Source organism: Rhipicephalus sanguineus, chromosome 6 (genome assembly GCF_013339695.2).
Source record: "Rhipicephalus sanguineus isolate Rsan-2018 chromosome 6, BIME_Rsan_1.4, whole genome shotgun sequence".
Taxonomy (NCBI): Eukaryota; Metazoa; Arthropoda; class Arachnida; order Ixodida; family Ixodidae; genus Rhipicephalus; species Rhipicephalus sanguineus.
The window spans coordinates 161,000,727-161,012,998 of NC_051181.1; positions in this window are offsets into that span (position 1 = coordinate 161,000,727).

The window sequence follows — 12,272 nt, forward strand, 5'->3', positions numbered from 1 at the left end:
CTCAAATGCAACAGACAAAATAGAGCTGGCGGAGCTTTCGAAGTTGATCAATAGGCGTAAAGTAGCCGACATAAGAAAGTATAATATGGAGAGAATTGAGCATGCTCTAAAGAACGGAAGAAGCCTCAAAGCTACGAAGACAAAACTGTGCATAGGCAAAAATCAGATGTATGCGTTAAGGGACAAGGATGGCAAGGTCACAACCAATATGGATAGAATAGTTGAGATAGCGGAAGAGTTCTACAGAGATCTGTACAGCAGCCGAGACAGTCAGGATGATAACGTAAGAAGCAGTAATATCGCAGAGGAATCTGACATCCCAACAGTATTAACAGGAGAAGTAAAGAAAGCCCTAAAGGGAATGCAAAGAGGCAAAGCCGCTGGTGAGGATCAGGTAACATCAGACCTGTTGAAAGACGGTGGAGAGATTATGTTAGAGAAACTGGCCACCCTGTATACGAAGTGTCTCTCGACAGGGAGGATACCAGAATCTTGGAAGAATGCCAACATCATCTTGATCCATAAGAAAGGGGACGTCAAGGACCTGAAAAATTACAGGCCCATCAGCTTACTGTCCGTTGTCTACAAGCTATTCACAAAAGTAATTGCTAACAGAATTAATACGACATTAGAGTTTAATCAACCAAGGGACCAGGCAGGATTTCGTACAGGCTTCTCAACAATAGACCATATTCATACTATCAATCAGGTGATAGAGAAATGCGCGGAATACAACCAACCCCTATACATAGCCTTCATAGATTACGAGAAGGCATTTGATTCGGTGGAGACATCAGCAGTCATGCAAGCACTGCGGAATCAGGGCATCGACGAAGCCTATATAAACATAATGGAAGAAATCTACAGCGCATCCACAGCCACTATAGTCCTTCATAAAGAAAGCGACAGAATCCCAATAAAGAAGGGCGTACGACAGGGAGACACGATCTCTCCAATGCTATTCACCGCGTGTTTACAGGAGGTTTTCAGGGCCCTAGATTGGGAAGAACTAGGGATAAGAGTTAATGGAGAGTATCTCAGTAACCTGCGCTTCGCTGATGACATTGCATTGATGAGTAACGCGGGAGACGAATTACAGCTCATGATTACTGAACTGGATACAGAAAGTAGAAGAGTAGGTCTGAAAATTAATATGCATAAAACTAAAGTAATGTGGAACAATCTTGGCAGAGAACAGCGCTTCGCGATAGGTGGCGAGACGCTGGAAGTTGTAAAGGAGTACGTCTACTTAGGACAGCTAGTAACCGCGGAGCCGAACCATGAGAGTGAAATAACTAGAAGAATAAGGATGGGATGGGGCTCATTCGGCAAGCATTATCAAATCATGAATGGTAGTCTACCACTATCTCTCAAGAGGAAGGTATATAACAGCTGCATCTTACCGGTACTTACCTACGGAGCAGAAACCTGGAGACTTACAAAGAGGGTTCAACTTAAATTGAGGACGACGCAGCGAGCGATGGAAAGGAAAATGATAGGTGTAACCTTAAGAGACAGGAAGAGAGCAGAGTGGGTCAGGGAACAAACGGGGGTTAAGGATATAATAGTTGAAATTAAGAAGAAGAAATGGATATGGGCCGGCCACGTAGCACGTCGGCAGGATAACCGGTGGTCATTAAGGGTAACTGACTGGATTCCAAGAGAGGGCAAACGCGTGAGGGGAAGACAGAAAATTAGGTGGGTAGATGAGATTAAGAAGTTTGCAGGTATAACGTGGCAACGGAAAGCACAGGACCGGGTTGATTGGCGGAACATGGGAGAGGCCTTTGCCCTGCAGTGGGCGTAGACAGGCTGATGATGATATAAATTATGAACAGCACACCAGTCAACTGATTAGTATGCCTATTGTTGCCTTCACTCTATAGACCATCTCTCTGCTTATGAATGCCACGGAAAATCGACACTACGTCATGAAACTTCTGAAATACAGCTTAGTTGAAAAGTAAGTACAGCTTGCTTCTCACATCCCTTATGAGAAAACCGCGCTTCGGCGTCTAAAGGCGCCAGATAAAAGATGCGTGTCGACGAGCGAGTCCTATTTCATCCACACGTTCTCTTCTTCGTCGTTTCCGCGGGAGGTTCAAACAATTTACAACAGCCCTTGCTACGCATTTCTGCCTTTATTTTTCAGTGTCGGACGACAGTACGGTTCGCAGCCATATTTGTAGACGATAATATAGCGATATATTTTCTTTGGGTACTAAATAACTTAGTTCGCGCAAATTTAAATTTCCCTGAGTTTTTCACAAGCTTACAATCACGTGTAGTTTCTGGCTTAACAGAGAGGCCGCGTCTTCTGCGCGACGGGCGCGGTCAGTTTTGGTTTCGCCCTTAAAATTCGCTGGTGAATATCTCAAATTACGTGCAACTTTCGCGATATATAAAAAAGAGGCATGCCATAAATTGGCACACACTGCAAGTTTGTAATATAAACAACTGCCCTCAGGTCAATAAATTAAAAGTTAGTTTACGAGTTCTCATTAATTGGTATCGTCAACGCCATTTCTGTTGCGGCAAAGTATTTCCGCATCGACGTAGAGTACGTGTGCGCAAACGACTGGAGCGTGACTGACATAGAGTGTATATCGTTGTTTCATTAGTGGTTGACTTACTGCGTGTGTTATGTCTGCGGGCACAAAATATCACATAGCTTATTAAGGTTGTAATCTATAAGTAGAAGGTACATGTCTATAGATAAAAGTCTGAAAACGGGCTTCATTCCTTGGAAACAATTTAGAATGTTGCAGCGCTGTCTAAAGGAAAAAATCGCAGTATTAACTGCAAATAGTTTGAAATAGCGTATTCAGTATGCATTCCACCTTCACTTTGCCGTAGACGTTTAAGGCTCGTCAGTTCCACGCTGCAACGATGTGCGCAATGCATGGCCGGGTGATAGAGCGGCCCGCAGATGGCACGCGATCAGAAAATGTCACCCCTATTCAAATGGGATGCTCCTATAGCATACTGTAACAGCGTAGACATTTGAGCGGGTCGGTATGGCTCCATGTTGTGATACATGGGTAGGGCAACACTAATAGAGACTGAAGGAAGAATAGACGAGGACAAGGCTTGTCCTTATCTATCTTCAGCCTCTGTCAGTGTTGTGCTATCACTTCATCCCAATATGGCTCCTAACGCCTATCCATCCACTTTATACTTAAGCATACCGAGTTACTTCGTCAGTGAAGAACCTCTGATTCTTCCTCTTATTTATTCGCAGGCACTGTAGGGAGCATGTTGGAATTGGCTCTCTGGCAGGGATAAAGCCGAAGGACCTTGAAGCTGCTCTCGATGTAAGTAGCTAAATATAGCCCATTACAAATTAACCAACATGTCGCGGCGGTACAGTGCAACGAATAGCACGAACATTGCGCTGAATGCCACCCTCAGCGCACATTTCAGCGGACCATTTCAATAAAAAGTGCTGTGTGCCCGGCGATATAAATGTTCCTAGGTGCGCTTCATTAAATGCACACTGAAGAACACATCGCATTGTTTAGGCTATTGCAACAGTGGACAAACACGCGCACACACACAAGCGCTGTTGTGTTCACTTGCACCCTTCGTCTTTCAGTAAGATTGAACCAAACGGTATCTTCGCTCCATTCGCAACAACACAGCCGAACCGCAAAGCTCAATGACTTAAGAAGCACCTCCCCTTACCAGCCCTTTCCTTTGCTTTCACTATAAAAGCTGTAAAACGGATAAAGTAAGTTTCATATTATTTACTCCCAGACGCCGAACGCAATAATTTACGGATCATGAATACCTTCTATCGAAAACGGGAGAGTCTGAGATGGTCGTGGAGGGTCCCTAACGGCGAGAATAAAAATGAAGTAGACTTCACACTTCACGCACACCGTGGAATCGTGCAGTAGGTGAAGGTGCTCAGCAAGGTGCGATGTGATGACCATATATATAGGATTGTAAGATCTCGAATTCGCCTAGACTTGAGGAAGTAATGGCAGAAACTGGTACTGAAAAAGCCAACCAATGATTTAACGCTAAGAGTGAAAGTATAGGAGTTCAGAATATCTCTGCGAAACCGATACTCGGCTTTAACCGAGGACGCCGACCTTAGTGTTGACGCAATGAGCGATAATTCGATAAGTATCATTAGGAGTGTGCAGTAGACGTAGAGACGTATCATTAGGAGTGTTAAATTAGACACTGCCAAGCTCTCTCAGTAGGCGAAAAACCTTATTAAGAAACACCAAAGCATGGAATTCTCTAACACAACAGAAAATACAGAACTGGCAGAGCTTTCAAAGTTATTCAATAGGCGTAAGGTAGCCGACATAAGAAGGTATATTATGGAGAGAATTGAACGTCCTCTAAAGAACGGGCGAATCCTAAAAGCAGTGAAGAGGAAACCGGGCAAAAGCAAAAACTAGATTGTGTGCGCTAAGAGACAGGGAAAGCGATGTCACTACCAATATCAATAAGGGAGTTAAAGCAGTTGAGGAGTTCTACAGAGGAGTCCCGCAGCAGCCGCGACAACCAGCTGGCCATAATGCAAGTAGTAGTCGATGGGCGATAGCGCTCATTACGTGTGAAAAATCTTTCTCGGCGTTAAGTGCGTGTGCGTGTGTGTGCGTGTGCGTGTGCGTGTGCGTGCGTGCGTGCGTGCGTGCGTGCGTGCGTGCGTGCGCGCGTAGCCACCGCTGCGGAAGTCTCGTGCTTGAACTGAACCCATGCCTTTCTCCATTTTTTTTCCGTTTCATGCAGAAAATTGTAGAATTTCAAACGGACCTTGTTCATCAGTACAAAATAGATATCCGATCACTCGTCGAAGAGGTGACAGCGCGTTGGAAAGTTGTTCAGGAATTCAAGGAGCAGTTCGAGAAAAGGGACCTAAAGGTGAGTACATATCCGTGTTTCTGAATACGCTATCAGTCTTAGTGCCAGTTGTGCGACTGTAACAAAAGGCAATCATAACAGAAGACCCGGTCACTGTAGGTTACCAAAACAGAGTGGATCACTACTGCGCATGCGCATGACGAGCGCTGAGACTCACTATTAGAAACAAAGCCTTCAGCGCGAACTGACGAGTTCGACAGGAGACGCGTGAAAACAAGACCACCGCTGACTTTCAATTGAATGGTTTATCATACCAAGTTTATCTATCTTTCTGCAATAAACAAGCACCTTTACTATTTATCGAGCTGTTCATGGGCACTTTTCATAAAAGAATAATTGAATGAAAGAGTAAGGCAGACGTTCTGATAGTGACGCAATGATGCTCCCGATGACGACTTGCACGGCGCAGCTTGCTTTTAACGCGATAGCGTTTGAGAGCTCCTTTCGCAGAAATGCCGCCGTCGGTGTGGGCGTCGCTACGTCGCTTGTGAGCGAAAAATCGTCCGTGACCGAAAAATCGAGAACGATGCAAATATATTAAACAATAAAACTCTTCAGTCCCATTGAGAATCGAACTCGGGCCGTTTGCGTGGCAAGCAGGTGTCTACCACAAAGCCACGTTGTTACTTGCAACTGTTTCGGAAAAAAAAACTACATAAATGCCATGTAGTGGAAGGAGTCTCCTTAACGCATTTCGTTCGACAGGTGTCACGACGAAAATGAGCCCATTCGGCGATTTGTAGGCGCATTGGCGAGGCCGTCAAACTACGTTTTTTGCGCGACGCCATGCTTCGAAAAAAGTCGGGAAGATGCAGCCATCGCCGCTAAAAACGCACACGAACTTCCAAACAGCTCCAAAAACGGACAACTATGTCTATCTAGCGGAAAACATATCAAGTTAACCCTTCCTAGAGAAGGCGTTGATCAAGCAACCAGCAAACGTTAGATAATGTGCGGTATTGTGAGACATCTGTGAGGTATTGTGAGAAATATGTCTCGACTCTAGCACAGGGAAGTGCTTTAGATCGAAAACTTTTACCATTATTATAGATACATAGCGCGTGCGCGCGTGTGTCTGTGTGCGTTTGCGTGTGTGTGTAGCAACACACATTAATAAGTATGCACTTAGTGGTTGAAGTGCGCACTAGGGGCCTGATCTCGCTATCGCGTTCAACTCTTAAAGGCGAAGCTTAAGACTCCCCCAATTTTTTTGAGCCAACATTTCAATACGTGTGATTCGTAGCACTTAGTATTCTATACATCTGACAAGCGAACAAAATGCGGAACGAAAACAACGATAAAAAACGAAGTGAGAGATTCCAATTCTTTATTCTCGAATGTGCAGTTCATTTTACGCCGCAACATTGAAGGCACCACGTGAAACCAGCAGGAGCGCATGAAACACAGTGGTCAGGTCATCAATGTTTATTCTCGTAGGGAATTATGACCCGCTTACGAGATTAGCGGCTACAAACGTGACTTAATCTCGCCATCGGGCGCTGCAAATAAGAAGGGGTGATGCCTGTACATGCTGAAGCATGTAATCAGTAGCCACGATTAGTAAAATATCTATGATCTCAGTAAGGTGATTTCCTCAAGAGTAAAGCTTGCGCATACATATGCATGTTTGTACGACGAATTGACATTCACTCTTTCGTTAGTAAAAGTTATAAAGAAAACAAATAAACAGTACGATGTGGAAGTCAGTTAGTTTACCTCGCGAGCGTGTCTCACACCCGTGAATGAACCTTTCGACCAAAGCATGCTTTGGCGTACCAGACAAAGAATCGCCATCTGGGTTTCTTAACTCATAGTTATTCTCTGCTCCATGTGTCATTCAGTACACAGACAACCAAGAGGCTTATAATAACCTAACCGTAAGTATAGCAACGAAGTGCATCGGTGCTTCCAGAAAGCCGCCTCGCCCTAATCCATGCTATGAATTGCTTTAGTTTATTAAGGTCATTGGCAGTGCAACTGTGCGCTAACACAATAGAAAACTGGAGGAGCAGATTCTTAAAAAAGCCGTATTGTTATTTCCAGGACTTATTCTCTAATGACCAGAAGCTTTTTGAATTTATCACGTATAACAAAAGTAAATTCGAAGACACTATAAAACAGGTAAGACCTAAAAGATTGCGGCCATTTGGCACGAAGGGTTTCCCAATTGCGCTAATTTGTGTCACATTTTTCGTATTTTCATGTTCACGACCTGTACAGACCTTTCTTGACTTCACAATAGAAGAGTGTGACAACCTCAAGAACAATATTTCCTCTTACATCGACGAAGTAAGTGAATTAACTGTAGCCTTCGGTAATCGTGTACTTCCCCGAGGAGTCCTAAACTATACGTGCTTTCGATATTCAGATGCGACAACGTACACTCCTGCAGGTTTGCAATAATATCGCGAAAGCGTTAAACCCCGGACATGGTAGCACCTAATTCGTAAGAAGTAACAATATCTGCTATAGAAGCGGCAGTGCACAAATCCCACTCGTGTGCGAACGCAGTTTCCTACGCCGTTTACTTAAATATAGATACATCCTGTCTGCGTCATATTTACGATAACGTGCTCAGAACACCGGTGAGAAGCTCATAGCCATATCCCTAATCTCGTTGCTTCTCGCCAACATTAGACACTTACATATTCTAAGCTCGATGTTCGCGCGCTATTATTTAAAAAATCGCAAGGGCGTACATATGTAACACATTTCAGTAGTTTTGATGCAAGCGTGCAATGAATATTAAACTTTAAATCCCTTTCAATGCGTAATAGGCTGATTGCGGTTCAGAGAGGGTTCACCGGCTACGTGTCTATAGTTAAAGGTCAATGCCAATTATAAAGAAACCATGATGGTTGACACTTTCGCGAGTTATCCAGTTGGAGAGAACTAAAAGTACAGCTCCCTTGGCTAAAACCAAACCGACAGCTCAGCATTTCCGAAAAACAAATACGGTATTCTTCATCGATCAATTTCCGTAATGTGTCTTTCAATACGTCCCGATTTGAGAAACCAGCCGATTTGCATTTGACGAAAAGATGGCACACCAGTCAGCTTGGATGATGCACCCGACAGCTGAAAGTGTGGAGTTTGTGCTGAAGCCACCAGCCCCCGCTTAGACCCCTTAAAACGGCCGGTGCGCTTGCGCTTGAGCCGCGATCATCGGTTGCCTTCGCACGCTTTCACTCGCACACATAACATATGACGCGCCGTGCGGTCGTATGGCGCGCGGTGCGGTGTTATCGCCCTTGGAGATTATCGGAACTTCATGGTGACGGCTATAGCAAAACATGCGCTTGAAGTGCTCGTATAATTTCATCGCAATAATATACAATAAAGAAGCGAGAGGCAAGACATTCCATGTAGGGAAGGAAAGCATTGAAGCAGTATGGAAAAGCGAAACATATAACGTTCTTTTATATCCGTTTTTCTTAGAAGTTTACGAAATTTTTCGCGCGAATGTAGTTCTCGAAAGAGGTCCCATCCAGTTCAATGTTTTCTGTTATGAATAAAACTTGTTGCAAGATAAATGCTTTCGAGTGCATCCAAGGTGGGCACGGCCTTACAGCTACGGTCGCAGTTGTTTATTGCCAATGCGAAGGACTCCTCAGCTACCTATGCAGAACCATACAAAAACTTAACAAAACACTATGTTGGCAAAAGTGCATTTTGACAGCGGAGTTGTTTAAGCTTGGCGAAACTCTGGGATCGTCCGCGCAAAACTGGGCAGGTATATGCGCCATAAAAAGCGCCTCTGTGCCGAGCAGATCCTATAGCATAGCATAGCCATGCATGGTGTACTATAGCAAAGGGGTGGGAAAGGGAAGTGAGCGTGGAAGGACTGATGATGGGGTGCGGAGGAGGAAAAGGAAGGAGTGAAAGGGCAAACTACAGCATAGTCACGTGCAGTATAGCATAGCAAGAGGTGGGAAAGAAGTATTTGCCAAGCCGCTCCTAGCATAGCATAGCCATGCATGGTATAGTATACCAAGGGGATGGGAAAAGGAAGTGAGGGTGTGGGAGAGTGATGTGAGGGTGAGGAGGAGGGAAAAGAGAAAGGGAAGGCCACCAGCTCCGCTGTCTCCTCTGTCTTCGCAGCACTAGTGCTCAGCTGCCCCCTTTTCTTTTCGCCCTTCTTACAATTAATTCGATGCCTCGTTTCAGTTCGACAACATTGGAGAATGCACCAATATTATGGACATTTTTTCAGAAGGATTCAATATTCTCTGCAACGGAATGATTGATTTTGTCGTGAGTAAACTTACATTATAAATATAGCAATAATTACAATGAACATTGGAATTGTATAGTCAGTTGTGCTTGATTTCTCAGCGACGTATGTGGTCATGGTGAAAGAACAGAAGCAAAGAAGCGATAGTTGTCGCTAGCGGCAGCGACAATGTGTAAAAAAAAAAGCAAGAAACTGCAATTCGCCCGCTATAATCGTCTCGCTGCCTTGTAGTAAAGAATACGCTGCTTATTATGCCATATTTTACAACGGAGCATATATCTTAAAGGGACACTAAAGAGCAAAACGATTTTTCTCGCATTAGTAAAGTAGTCTTCCACGATACCAAAAACACCACGCTTGCTGCGAGAAGACGTTTAATAAGCGAGAAAACGCGCAAAAAGAAAATACAGGTGGCGACGCCACCTTGGAATTCCCGCACCATTTGCCGTGACGTCACATATTTTTGACGGCGCCTGCTTGTGCCTACGTAGTTCCTAATCGGTTAAATCGAAGTACATTGTCCTCTGAGGGGGCCAGAGACTTGACATAACGAGTTTGTGGAAATTTCGTCGAGCCAGTGGCGCCAAAATACGTTAAATGCTCTTTGAAGTCTTTTACGTCACGAATTACAAAGTTCGGCGCGAAATTTAAAAATGAAACTTTGAACTTAGTTTTTTCCTCTAATAATAAATCTATGGTGGTGAAATAAACTACACAAGAGTTCTCCGAGCACACTTTATCAATCTAAACCAATTCATTGTTTCTCTTTAGTGTCCCTTTAATTAAAAAATAAACATCTATTCACAAAGATTTCAGTGCAGACGAATAGAAGCATTCAGGCTCGGGTGCTTGCTCGGCGAGGGCGTTACCAGAAGAGAACGAAGAAGAGGAAAGGTGGTTCTCAGAAAAACTGCGCATCGTTTCGTTTCTTCATTACATTCCGCATCAAATTGCATTTTATTAATGACCATCAGCTACGAAGTTAGCTGCCTGACATTTCCTATATAGCTTCGTGGTACAAAAGGGCAAATAACACTTTATTTCTTTGAAATAGTTTATTTCATTGAAATATGCAAGAAAAATAAAACAAGGCATCTGGTTCATTCTTGACTTCTACAAACAGATGTATGCTCCACACAGCGTTGTCTCCGACCAGGTGCTGAAACTGCAAAGCGTTATACTAAAAATTCGCAATCATTTCGTCAACTCAGCCATGAAGTGACACGTAGATGGCGGCCCTCTCACACAAGCAACAACAACTGAGTTAATCGACGTTCTTGTCAAGTACAATAATTACCACTGTCATGGTGTAACAAACCTACTGAAAGAAATTTCAGCTTGTACTGGTCATAGAGTTTCCTACAATTCCCTAGAGGGAACTCTGGCGCTGCGATAGTTCAGCCACCATGGGAATGATGGGTAGTACACGGATTTGCCTGGTCTTCGTGCTTGCGGGCTTCGAACCCACTTGTGGCTTTGTTTATTGCTGCGTTTTGGTTTTGTTTCGATTGAAAGAATGGATCGTTGTGAACTTCGTGAGCCGATTTGAAATGGCGAGCCTAAAAAGGTTAAGGGGGTGAAGTGAAACTGCTCAACATTTGCTGAACTTTGTCTTGCGACAAAGCGCCTCCTTGCCACACAAAGCCAAAAGGAGCCGAAACAACGAAGTTTAGACAAATCCGTGTACTATCCATCATGCTGGCTGAAGCGAATTGCGTTGCAGCTCCCATAGACACTAGCGCCAGAGTTCCCTTTAGTAAGTATTGTAGGAAACTCTATGGTACTGGTAAGCATCTCAGCCAGTGTGAAAGTGGTCTTAACAAGCTTTATGACAAAAGCGAAGAGCTCACGCTGCCTGCTCTTTAGGCCCTGAGGTATCATGGCACCTCCCGATTTGCTTCTAGAGGTTCAAGAGACCACTGATAAGCGTTCAAAAGTCATTTACTCTGATTTAATTGCTGCCCACAAATGGTACTATATGGGCAACGCTTGATAATCTTGACACATTGAATAAGGAGACTGACTCTGTTAATTGTCAGCGCATTATGCCTTGGTAGTATACGCATCGAGCATATTCAGTCTATCAACGCTCTGGCTGCGTTGACAGTCATGTTGCTATATATGTTGATATTCAGCGACCATGTTAGTCTGATTGTGTCCTGTTGTCCACGTGTTCATTCAGCATGTCGAATTTCACGCAACTTGCGTACGTTAGCAATCTTCTGCCGAAGGGAGTGTTCAGGCAGGTTAGCCAACATTTGGTTAACCTGCCTGAAGAAGCGTAGCTAAGTAGCCCCCATATCAAATTTAACTTCCTATTGACAATTGTGATAACGATATTAAGACGAAATACCGAGATGCCTCATCAAATGCGCAAATTGACTGGCGTCCCGCGTCGGCGTTCCTCGTCCGCGGCGTCAACACTAGTGATGCAAAAAGTCATCACGCGATGAAGTCCCTATATGATGTCAACATGACGTCACAAATCGCAAAAAAGCGTGAAGACATTATGTCGACATTATGACGTCACTGTGATGTCACATATCGTGGCGTCACATGGTGACGTTATCACGTGGCATCATTGCTTGGTCTAAGGTGGGCCGATCCCGGAGCCAGTGCAAAAGTAAGGTGCAGACAGCTTACAATGCCTTCGATGCTGGGGCCATTAAAAAGCCACGGTAGTTGCAGAAAGCTTTCGGAGGAGGGCGCAGGATGCTCCATACAACGATTGAGAAGAGAAACAAGATGGCTTTCGCCTTCGAGTTGACCTAGGCGCAGGCATAAGGGACCCTGCGAGTTACCGTATTTATTCGAATCTAAGCCAATGTTTTTTTCGAAAAAACCATGTGCGAAAGTGGGGGTCGGCTTACATTCGAGTATAGATTCGAGTACAATGATCAAGTTTTTTTTTCCTGGCCTTGCGAATTTCGGGGGTCCGCTTAGAATTGGGGCCGGCCTAGCTTCGAATAAGTACGTTTGTGTAATAAACTGCCCCTCATATAATACACTCTTTCATTAACATGAAATGAAATTAATAAAGTGAGCCACTCACAATGCAGGCGGAAGAAAGATGAGACGACAGAGAGCTTCCTCGTTCGAGTGCGCGGCCCTTTTGGGGCAGCCCAGCCAGCTTTTAATTATATGCAAGCGAAGTACT